The sequence below is a fragment of the Mus caroli genome, chromosome 3 (assembly GCF_900094665.2).
Source record: "Mus caroli chromosome 3, CAROLI_EIJ_v1.1, whole genome shotgun sequence".
Lineage (NCBI taxonomy): Eukaryota > Metazoa > Chordata > Mammalia > Rodentia > Muridae > Mus > Mus caroli.
Window position 1 is genome coordinate 5089099 of NC_034572.1, and position 12624 is coordinate 5101722.

Below are 12624 nucleotides of genomic sequence, written 5' to 3' on the forward strand. Positions count from 1 at the left end.
CCCTAACCTAAAGAAAGAGATGTCCGTGAACAAACAAGAAGCCTACAGAACTCCAAATAGACTGGACCAGAAAAGAAATACCTCCCAACACATAATAATCAAAATACCAAATGCACTAAACAAAGAAAGAATTTTAAAAGAAGTAAGAGAGCCAGGCATGGTGGCACATGACTTTAATCCCAGCACTTGGGAGGCAGAGGCAGGTGGATCGAGGCCAGCCTGGTCTACAAAGTGAGTTCCAGGACAGCCAGGGCTACAGAGAAACCAAATAAATAAATAAATACATACATACATACATACATACATACATACATACATACATAAATAAGAAGTAAGGGGAAAAGGTCAAGTAACATGCAAAAGCAGACCTATTAGAATTACATCAGACTTCTCAGCAGCGACTATGAAAGCCAGAAGATCCTGGAAAGATATCATACAGACCCTAAGAGAACACAAATGCCAGCCCAAGCTACTATACCCAGCAAAACTCTCAATTACCATAGGCAGAGAAACCAAGATATTCCATGACAAAACCAAATTTACACAATATATTTCCACAAATCCAGCCCTACAAAGTATAATAGATGGAAAACACTAATACAAGGAATGAAACTACACCCTAGAAGAAGCAAGAAAGTAATCTTTCAACAATCCCACAAAAACATAATTCCACGTCTGACAAGAAAATTAACAGGAAGTAACAATCACTTTTCCTTAATATCTCTCTTTTTTGGGAGGGGGGTGGTTTTTCGAGACAGGGTTTCTCTGTATAGCCCTGGCTGTCCTGGAACTCACTTTGTAGATCAGGCTGGCCTCCAACTCAGAAATCCACCTGCCTCTGCTTCCCGAGTGCTTGGGTTAAAGGCATGCGCCACCATGCCCGGTTTTAATATCTCTTAATATGAAAATTAACATTACCAACATATCCTAATCGATTGAAATTCAAAAATATGAGGAATAAGAAATTTGTCGGCTGTCATCCAGTGGTGTCTTTAATTTGGTAATGGGAGAATAGGTTCAGTATTGTACAATCCATATACACTTTCTGCTTGTTTGTACATGACAGGGTCTTGCTGTGTGCCACATAATGATCTTGAAATCATGCTTCTCCTATCTCAGCCTCTCTATTAATAGGATTGTTTATTTGATGTTTTTACACTATACTATGGTTTTCAGAACAGCCTACATATTTCAAAATTATTTATATAATCAAAAGAAATGTAAACAATCAATTTGGGAGATGGCTTGTAAGAGAAGAGCAAAGAGTAACTGAAGGCTTTGCTTGATATTTATAATTATTGTATCAATTTTGAAGAGGACTTTATAAGTTACTCTTATTCTGCGATGAATGCTTTTCCTCACAGAAACCATCACAGCTAATGAACCAGAATCTTACCCTCACCTAACGTCTGTGCCACCCTCCAAGCAGAAACACTGTTCATTGAAACAGTTGATGAATGACTTCATGGATAGACCATCTTGGTATACACACCATTTCTTAAATGAATGTAACCTGTTCCCTGTGGGCTGAGAATGATGACAATCACTCAAGTCAAACAGCTTTGACCATAGCAGGAAATCTGTATCCAAAAATCGTGCCTACAGTTCATTCCTTGTCACAGCAGAACTGTCAACTCTTAGCTTATCTACTATGGAGGTAAAATCCTTTGGTGATGTGAGGGGCATCGAAGTACAGCCTTATTAAAATGAACTCCAATGTCCAAAAACTGTTCTTATTTTGTGTTTGTACCACAGTAAGAGCCAAGATTTTAAGCTCTACTAAAAACAAAACAAAACAAAAAGATTTTATCTATTTATGTTCATTAAAAAACTAATAGTGACATATTATTTTAAAATATCATAGTTAATATATTTGAAGTTATTTTAAATTTATATTGAGAAAAATATATGTATTTTCAGTATTGCTGTAGACAAACATCTACATAAGACTCTTCAATTGATTGTTGTTTTATATCAAACAACTTTTATAATACTCATTTTTATTGTTACAATAGTTTATAAATTTTAAAGAATATGATAAAAATGAAATGTATTGCAGGTTTTGGGGGAGACTCGGGGAAGAGTTGGGGTACAAAAGGGAAAAAAGAATGCGATGTAAGTCTATATACTCAAAATATGTTTTAAAATGTTAACAAATTCAGATAAATTAAAATTATGTATCTTATGTATTTTATGTATAAAAAAAAGAGAGAGAGAGAGAAACTGAGGTCAAAGAATCGCCTCAAGTTCAAGGCCAACCTGGGCTACATAGCAAGACCACATCTCAAAACACCAGAAAAAGACAAAAAAAATCCTGAATAACAATAATTCTAGACTTTTAAACAAGAAGCTTAGCTTCAATACACTACAGAAAAGTGGTTCTCCATGTGTCCTCTTGTAAGAGTTCACAGTTCACCAAAGAACGATACCCCAGACTCAAATAGCATGTGAAAGCCAAGAGTATTTTATTCTGCAGAAGTCCAACATGTGGGGGGTCTCTCAGTCTAAAATGAAGACCACCAAATAAGTTCACAGGCCTGATTTAAAGCAATTAGGGGAATTCAGGAGTAGGTGACCCCTTTCTTAATCTGTTGGCTCCATCTCTAGGGACCTTCCAGAAACATTACTGAGGCATGGGGGGTGGGGGGGGGGGCGGGCTGGAAACTGTTGCTGGGGAACTCTGGAAACTGTTGGTGACCCATTGCCCTTGCCTCAAGCCAGGCTGAAGAGCAGCTTTTGATGGTAGGGCAGTTTCTGACTAGCTGCCTGAAGCCTGGACATTGTTTTCTTTTTTAAGTAACTGACTTGCCTAGGTTTGCCTAGACATGCCCAGTTCTTGGGAAAGAGATTTAGGCCTAGGATCCTGAATTGCTAGTTTGAAGCCTGCCATGGAGTCAGCCTGTCTCACTCCTTTATGAGAGAGTCAGGGTGAGTGAAATGTCATAGTGGTGAACAGATAGATCACAGTGAAGCGATGGGCACCTTCAGCATCACAAGAGGGTGCCAGCAAGGCAGTCTCCTTGTCAGAAGCCATAAAAGAACATCAAAGTAGAAGGAAACCACATAGAAATAAGTGGACTACGGGAAAGGGAGAGAGGAAACGAAAGAGTGATGGCCAATGGATATGACCAAGATTCATCACATGGGTGAATGAAAATGTCACAATGCAGCCATTATTTTATACAATTTATATGTGTGTATATGTATATACACACACACACAAAGTAACACAACTGAAAACATGGAGTTTGCTCATTTTTATAAAGCAATTTTAGGTCAGGCATGGAGGCGCACATCTTTAATCCCAGCACTCAGGAGGCAGAGGCAAGAGGATCTCTGAGAATTCAAGGTCAGCCTGATCTACATAGCAAATTCCAGGATAACCAAGACCAAATAGAGACATTCATGTTAAACAAACGAACAAGCGATTTTTTAAGTTAAGTTTAAAAAGCTAAAGAAACAATGAATGAAATACTCAGATTAACCCACTTGTTTCCACAGAGGTCTTAGGACCATTCTCAGAAATCCTAATTCCCCATCAATAGCTCCCTGGCACCTCTCTGTGTTCTTCATCTTGATCCTTAGGGGTCATTACTTTGCACACAGGTAAGTCCTAGAGCCATCTGGGTTTCTCTCCACTCGCTTGTCCCTAACTGAATATTTTAAGAATGAAGTACACAGGGTTAAATTGATGTGTCAAGAGTTATCCATACTTGTACCATGAGCTAGAGAAGATATCCTGTCTAAAAATAAATTAACCAATTATCTTATGCATAGGATACCATGATAAAGTGCTGTCTGATATTTATTCCCTTTAGCTCATCATTATAACTAGTACCTGGCTATTTCAAAGGGAGAGAAGAAAGGTTGGCAACAGTTGAAAACGTTGTTAAATGCTGTAGTCTCAGTAATCTGTGCTTTCTACAGGCAGCTTTGGTGTGAGTGAACAGACTGCAAATTGTGTGTGTGTGTTGTTGTTGTTGTTGTTGTTGTTATTTTCCATAAGAAAAATAATGTGAGACATATAAGAGCTTTGACTTTGCAGGTGTAATGAGAAATCTACCATAATCTTTTGCACAGAAAAGTGTTTGTCCTCTGAGATGGGCAGGTTGCCTAGGAATCACCTGTGAGCTGCACGGTTGTGTGTAGATTATTGGCATGTGTGATAGCGATCTAGCCTGGGAAGAGAAGCCAGAAGGATCAGAGGGAAGAAAGACTGAGATAGACACAGAGAGGCCTCATGCCTTCCCACTAGGAACTGGGGAGCTAGGATGTCCTTCAGAGTTATTCCACACTGAAGCAAGAGTCCATCCAGACTTGCACCTGAAGGCTGACTCACACTAGGGAGTAGGGTTCCCTCAGGAAGTGATCTTGGGTAAGGTGGCTCTCTGTGGTTGAGAATAGATCTCAAAGTAGAACTTTGCTGAGAGCCATCAGCTGGTAACCTTCCCAGGCCTGGAGGAGGAAGGCGGATTTTGTGACATGACTCTGCACTCTCTGATTTCTACCTAAGCTGTAAATTATTAATGTAAACCTGTAAAGGACTGAGAAGTGTTGAGGGGGGAAATAAAACTTAAACCTATCATACAAGAAAACTAGAGTTGAGAACATGAAGAAGGGCTAGAGGTATGGCTAAATGGTAGAGCATGTTCCTAGCATGAGTGGAATGAGGCACTCCTTCTTAGAAAGGAGGAGGTTAGGGGGAGGGAAGGTAGGCTGTGACAACAGCAGATATTAGAGAGTGGTCCCAGAACCTATTTAGAGGATATCTGGTGACTTGGAAATAATACACTATACTATTGCTAAGACCCTTTCAAAGAAGCTTCGTGTGTGTGTGTGTGTGTGTGTGTGTGTGCATGTGCATGCATGTGTTGAGACAGGGTCTCTCTATTTAGTCCTGGCTGTTCTGGAATTTGCTATGTAGACCAGAGTGGCTTCTAACTCACAGAAATCCACCTGTCTCTGCCTCCTCCTAAATACTGGGGATGATCATGCACCAGTATGCCCAGCCACTTCTACAATTGTTTGTTTGTTTGTTTGTTTGTTTGTTTGTTTTTCAAGACAGAGTTTCTCTGTGCAGTCCTGGCTGTCCTAGAACTCACTTTGTAGACCAGGCTGGCCTCAAACTCAGAAATCCGCCTGCCTCTGCCTCCACAGTGCTGGGATTAAAGGCGTGCACCACCACTGCCCGGCTACACTTCTACATTTTTAGCCCAACTTTCCTTCTCAAGAAAAGAAAATAGCTGAGCTGCTTCATGGACTCCACTCATCATCGAACACAATAAAAGCACACGCCCTTTAAAGAGCATCTCCTCCTCTCACTTAGGTTTCCTCTTGCTTCCTCCCCAGGGAAACACCGCCCCACAAAAGCTTTCAAAGAAATGAATGAGCTTGCAGGTGCTGCTCCTGAGCCAGGAAAAAATCTGCCCTCCCAAGTAAATTATCTAAGACCTCCATCTCAGCCAAGGGGCTCAAGAAATCCTATTTACTGCCCTATAGAAGAGCACTCTGAGAATATTTCCTATGGTTTTCAGTGCTCTTAAAATTCTGTGCTAAATAAACTGTGGTTCCATGCGTCATATTCAAATGTTGACACTGTGAAAATCAATATGAACATACATACATACATACATACTTACATACATACTTAACTCTTCCACAACTCTGAGGAGTCAGCCTGCTACCTTACAACAGAGGGCATTGAAGCACTAATACTTGGTTTTCAATTACTTGCTTTTATTTGTATGAGGCTTTGCCTGCATGTATGTCTTTGTACCACATGTGTGTCTGGTGCCTGAGGAGGTCAGAAGATGGCATGAGATCCCGTGGGATGGAGTAATGGACGGTTGTTTTGTTTTATAGTTTACTTGTGTGCCTGTTTTCACACACCTTCAGCAGTGTGTTTAAAGGAGAAGTGTGTAACACGGTGCTGTGCTTGGTGAATCTCAGTTGTGAGTTGCTTCTCCTGTTGGAGCCTCTGCCTGCTGCCTCGCTGCCCTCACAGCCACGGACTCTGAACATTTCCCTTGGCTGTGTCTTTAAGATGAGCTAGCAGTTCTTCACCTTGGCTTCCTGGGAGGGCATGAATGCTGAGAGTTAGCTGGCTTATCATCAGTGCTTGCACCCGGGAAGCACTTAGGGAAGCCACCTCCATCCTTTTCTTGTGAAATCCTCTTGAGATCTGTTATTATTCTCTGAACTGAAGGGACTCTGGCTAACTGGACCGTAAAGAACATGGCTCTGGCAGGCCTTGACCTTCTCTCCATTCCCTCTGTCTCACTAAAAAACCATTAGATTCCTGAAGCTAGCTACCAAGGTCTACTTGGTTATTTGATCACTTCCTTTTCCTGAAGCAGACCAACTATCAAAGCATTGAAGTTCAACAATCAAAAGCTCCCTTTGGCCACCTAATTTATATGCTCAATTAGAATTAAATATCTCTTCTTAACATGGGGTTTCCCCTTTTACTTTTATAAACTGCCATTTTCCTATACGCCACATCTGTCTCCTCTCTATCCAGAGGCAGTCCTTTGTGCTCCAGGGCAACAACCACCCATCTCCCTTCCCTTTTCCCTCATCCTCCATCTTCTGTCTTTCTTACTCCCTGCCCTCTATCCTTCCAGAGCAAATAAATCTTCCTTATGCTGAGACCTTGGTCTTTGTGGGTCCTGAGCCATGCCAATCCCTTACACATCCCACCCCTCTAGTCGGTTTCACCGACTTGTGAGCTGGTGGTTCTCAGCAAACTCATAGCCAGTCACCAATAAACCTGGTAAGTTCTTTGATCTTTTCTGTCTTTTCTTCTTGTGTTGTACTGGGATGTTAGACAGCTACTGCCTGAAGGAATTAAAACACTTCATCCAGGGTGGCAGAGAAAGGCTCTTAAGACTCAGGAACCTGGCATGTACACATCTTTAATCTCAGCACTCAGAAGGCAGAGGCAGACAGATCTCTGTGAGTTCCAAGACAACCTGGTCTTACACAGTAAGCCCCAGGACAGCCAGTGCTACAAATACAGGCCATGTCCTAAAACAACAACAGAAAAGCCTCAGGAACTAGCTACCTGGTCCTCACTCTGCCCCACGAGGAGTTACTCAAAGATAAATAGTCACTCAGGCAAAGAGGCTCTTTGGTGGAGCTGCTGCCAAGCTGCAGGGGTATCCAGGGGTGCAGCTTCCGTGACTCATCATCTACCTTGGAGTGGGCTTCTTGGTGTTGTAATTGTCTATGAAATATCCAAGAATAACTCCAAGAAGCTAATTGGTTTACTGAGCTAGATTTGAGTAGAACTGTGGACTTGATCCATACTGGTACCCCGCCTGATGTGAATAGGTATTTGTTTACATTTCCCTGAGGTAAAGTCAAGCAAATGGAAGCATGGCTTTGATCCAGAAAGCATGTCCTCTCTTCTTCTCTGCCTGTGAGGGGGTACAGACTGGCCTGTAGATCAGGATGCCAGTTGGTACAATGAGTCCCGGAAGACAGTGCCAAGCATCACTGTGGACTTGTCTTGCCAGCCCTCATTGGCTCATCTAAGTGTAAACCCTCTTTCTGCTTTATTAGACGAGAAATTCGTGTGGCCCCTTTCTAAATGCATTTTCAGCAAGATGACTTGGACCACCAGCAGCTCCCCCAAGGAAACACTTACCTAAGCAGTAGTCACGGAGTGAGTTCCTAGAAAAGAAAAACTGAACGCTAGCCATTGCCCTGGCTCCTGGAAAACAACGCACACGCATCCCAGGCCCAGGGAGAAGTGCTCCTTTTTATTCGTATGCAGAGACTTACAAACAAAATTTAATTCAGAAATCACTTCACTGAGAAACTGTTTAGTCCAAGCTAATGGCTGATTTTACAAGCTTCAGCAGTAACAAACTACACTTGCTTTCTCAGTCAGCCTGTGTGGCTTTTAGCTACTATCTTTTCCTTATTCTTCTGGTAGCTCTCTTTCTCTCATACAAAAACTCCTTTTTCTCTCACCAAGAGTTTTCTTTTTCCAGCAACTCTTCTAATGCTTGAAGAAATCAATTACTTCAACTAACCCTACCGTTGCCTTATCTTGACATGGTTACCGAGGCTCTTCCCATGTACCCAGCGCTTCTAGAGCCTGTTGTTGGTCTCACAGAGGTGTGGTGCTGGCATCATTACCACCAAGGAACTTACAACACTTCCACCCTGCCAGTTAGCTTCTGAAAAGACAGTCTTCCACTCGAGTTGTGGTCCTCCATTGCAACACCCTGAACCCAGTCCAGAATAAAGAAGAGGAAATTCATGATTGCCTTCTCTCAGGGAACGTCCCTCACCTCAGGAAAAGCATTAGAAACGCCCACAGAGACCCTTCACCCAAGCACAGTTGCTATGAATCATCTCAGAGCTGAAGCTGGTAGCTGAAGAAAGGACTCTAAAGCCTTCATGGGAAGTCGGCTGTGAAGAATTGCTCACCCAGCCACCTGGTGCTTCTGGAGGTCACAGAACACAGCTTCCAGCCTTTGACAGACCAACTGAATCAGAATTGTGGAACCCTTTGGGACCTGTCTGATACACTTTAACACACTGACCTTTTCTTTTTTAAATTGAAAATAATTTTTATTCAGAAAAATCTGTGGTTAGATATGGTCAATTAACTACACACAAATGTCTTGAAATTTTGTGACAGATCCAAATGGACCCTAGTGTCTCCACCCTGGACAGACTCTGCTAAATCATCTACATCATAAAAACTGCCCAGAGCCGGGCGTGGTGGCACATGCCTTTTGTCCCAGCACTGGGGAGGCAGAGGCAGGTGGATTTCTGAGTTCGAGGCCAGCCTGGTCTACAAAGTGAGTTCCAGGGCAGCCAGGGCTGCACAGAGAAACCCTGTCTTGAAAAAAACAAAAACAAAACAAAAAAAACAAACAAACAAACAAAAAAACCTGCCCAGAGCCAGTAGTTTATCCTCCTGGGCTTCCAGGTCTCCTGGCGACATTGAATTTCCAGTTAGTAACAATCAGGGGAAAAGGATATTAACACTCCAGTATGTATTTCAGTTCAGCTTGGAATTTGTATAAACCCCACCTATTTTCTATCCAGTGGAAAAGAGATTGAAGCTAGGTAAGACACCAAGATGTGACACTTGTATCAGATCTACTACAGAAATTCTGCAATCTTCCAGCTGACCAGCTGAGCCTGACCCCAGATTTCTGCACTACTCCCTCTCCTGGGGGACCCCACTCCTGGCACACAAATGGCCAGGCCTGAAGACATATTTTTCGTTATACTGTGGCTTATCAACCCCATCGACTCCATGGTCACCACCATAGCACTTGAAATCAATCTGTTTGGCTTCCTAGATTATTTGCCACTCAACAGGAAGGCAGCCAGAGTTAATGCATGTTCCCACCTGTCTCTCCCACAGCCACCTAGAATCCTTAAACACAGAACCAGCCTCTCTCCCCCCTTTTCCTGCATCAGAAACCTCAGTAATGCTCGGCCAAGAAATGTGGCTGTTCCTATAAAGAGACCATCTCCTCTCAGCATTTTCCAGTAGTTGTTATGACTGAGGAGGCAGGGAATGACTTAGACCTAGGAGGAAGACTCGGTACTTTAGTGCAGTCCTGGGCAGGATGCCGCTATTTTGTCCTAAATGAGAACCTGGTTTTTGTTTTTTTGTTTTTCGACACAGGGTTTCTCTGTGTAGCCCTGGTTGTCCTGGAACTCACTTTGAGGACCAGGCTGGCCTCGAACACAGAAATCTGCCTGCCTCTGCCTCCCGAGTGCTGGGATTAAAGGGTGCACCACCACGCCCGGATGAACCTGTTTGTTGTTGTTGTTAAACAAACTCTAAAAGACAGATTAGACTAAAGGAAATCTAGACTACTTACAGTAAAGTGTGTTTTGGCCACCTGGAGTTTCCTGTTGTATTGAAACATCCCAGATATCCAGGGCAACACCACCTAGTTTGAATACATACCCCACATACTCCTTCATAAGAATAGGGCAAAATAACCCTATAGGTAGAACAACAATATGAACTAACCAGTACCCCGGAGCTCTTGGCTCTAGCTGCATATGTATCAAAAGATGGCCTAGTAGGCCATCACTGGAAAGAGAGGCCCATTGGACTTGCAAACTTTATATGCCCCAGTACAGGGGAATGCCAGGGCCAAAAAGTGGGAATGGGTGGGTAGGGAAGTGGGGGGGGAGGGTATGGGGGACTTTTGGGATAGCATTGGAAATGTAATTGAGGAAAATACCTAATTTAAAAAAGGGGGGGGGGAGAATAGGGCAAAATATAGGACATAATTAGTCTCTTTTGTAAAAATAAGTTTGTTTCTCTTGTACTTGGCCTTTCTGGGTGCAGATAGATGACTGAAAGCAAGGTGAACTCACAGCTAGCAGTGTGGGACACCCTGGCTTCCCGCAGGAGAGTGTTCTTCCCTTGTAGACACACAGCTGAGCTCTCCTCTCAAAAGCTCTCTTAGACAACTGCAAGTGCCTTCAGTTTGAATATTGAGCCTAACATCCTTCATCAGCCATCTCTGCTCGTGATTCACTCACTGTTCCCCTTGGGTCCACCACATGTCTTTTGGAACTATCAAGGAATGATCTCTGTGTCCAGCCAACACTTCTGGGTGTCTTTTCCACTTCTAAGTTTATAGGATCAGATGAGCTGGTCATGGTGGAAGACACTTGAAACCCCAGCACACAGGAGGCCGAGGCAGGAGGATCATGAATTTGAGACCAACATAGGGAGACCCCCTAAAGACAAATGAATGTCTGACTGGTTGGAGGGACAAACAGGGCATGTTAGGTCTACTACCTTATGCAGTCCCTTGAAAAATAAGATCTGGACTTAGTCAAACTGAGCTGGGGTCCCTAAGGGCCACCAACTAGTTGGGAGATCACATTGGATTGATTGTCAACCTGTGCTCCTTGGTTGATATTGGTTCCACTTGGGAACCTCAAATATCATAAACAACACAGTGTTTCCTATGTGGAACTGTATTCTATAAGGCTGCAGACATGCCTGCCTATTCCTTCAGAGGACATTGTGTCATCCAAGAATGTTCATGATACAATCATCACAGAGAAGACAGTCTAGAACAAAGATGACCTGGAATGACACCAGCTTCCCCCACGCCCACACCTCCCAGACTAGTGCTATAGGGGCGGCTGCCACAGGAGAGCTCCAAGTATTTAAGGCAGGAGTCTTGCAGCCTTCAGCAACATCAGACTCTTTCCAGACAAGATTTTAGGGAGTTTGCCAGGGGATTTATACATGTATTATCAAAGTGTGCCCCAAAAAGGTTATGGTGAGGTTAATCCAGCTTAAATGTAATTCAAAGGGTCAGGGGCATGGCCTGGCTGACAAAACACCTCCTTCACAAGCCTGACAACCTGAGCCTGAATCCCCAGCACCCACGGAAAATACTGGGTTCAGCAGCATGAAAGTCCAGCACTTGGAAGGCAGAGGCAGGGGGAATCTCTTGAGTTCAAACAGAATGAGTTTCAGGACTACTCAGAGAAACCCTGTCTCGGGAGTGGGGGGGTGGGGATGGGGTGGGGGACAGTTAAAAGAAAATCAAAACATTTTATCTGAGTTTACTTTTAAAAACAATCATGTATCCAGTTCTGCCTTTTATTCTGAATGCTGATGAACACATCTGTGTTAATTAGCTTCTATCACCATGACAAAAACGCCCAAGAAAGCCAACTTAAAGGAGGGGGGATTGGTTGTTCTGTGTGGGTCCCAGGTGCAGCAGGCTATCATAACGGGGTGACAGTGTAGCAAAGCCAATCGCCTTGTGGTGGCCAGCATCGAAAAAACACAGGAAGGAGGGATAGAAGCTTTCCTTCCAACAGACTGCCAGTCCCCAGTGCTGCCACAGCACCAAGCTTTCAGCAGACATAGAAGACCCAACCACCTGAGTATTATGACTGCATGCCTGTCATGCTAGCACCTGGGAGGCTTGCAGGACAGCATCACGGGCTTCATAGCAAGACCCTAACTCTAACGAGAACAGCAAAAACTTCCAATCTAATAATATCTGATTTTTTAAAAAATTGTGTATGTTTTTAATTTGTTCATTTGCCTCCAACTCTTTCTTGTTTTGTTTTGTTTTCTTTTTTGTTTTTTGAGGCAGGGTTTCTCTGTATAGCCCTGGCTGTCCTGGAACTTTCTTTGTAGACCAGGCTGGCCTTGAACTCAGAAATCCACCTACCTCTGCCCCCTGAGTGCTGGGATTAAAGGCGTGTGCCACCATGCCTGACCTGCCTCCAACTCTTTATGTAGTTCAGGCTGCTCTCAAATTCTTGATCCTTCTGCTTCCCAATGTATGTGTACATTACTGTACTAATATACTATTAGAAACACATGCTTCAAGTATGGTACTGTGCATTATGTATGAACACACACACATATGTATATATACATACATACACACATATGTATATATACATACATATATACACACATATATATGTCTGTATATCCTTGAAATTGAGACATGTCCTGAAGCCAGTGCGATTTTAAAAAGCATCCTCTAACATCCTTCCTGGCAGTGTACTACACACTAAAGCAGCATATCAACCCTGGCAGTGTACTACACACTAAAGCAGCATATCAACCCTGGCAGTGTACTACACACT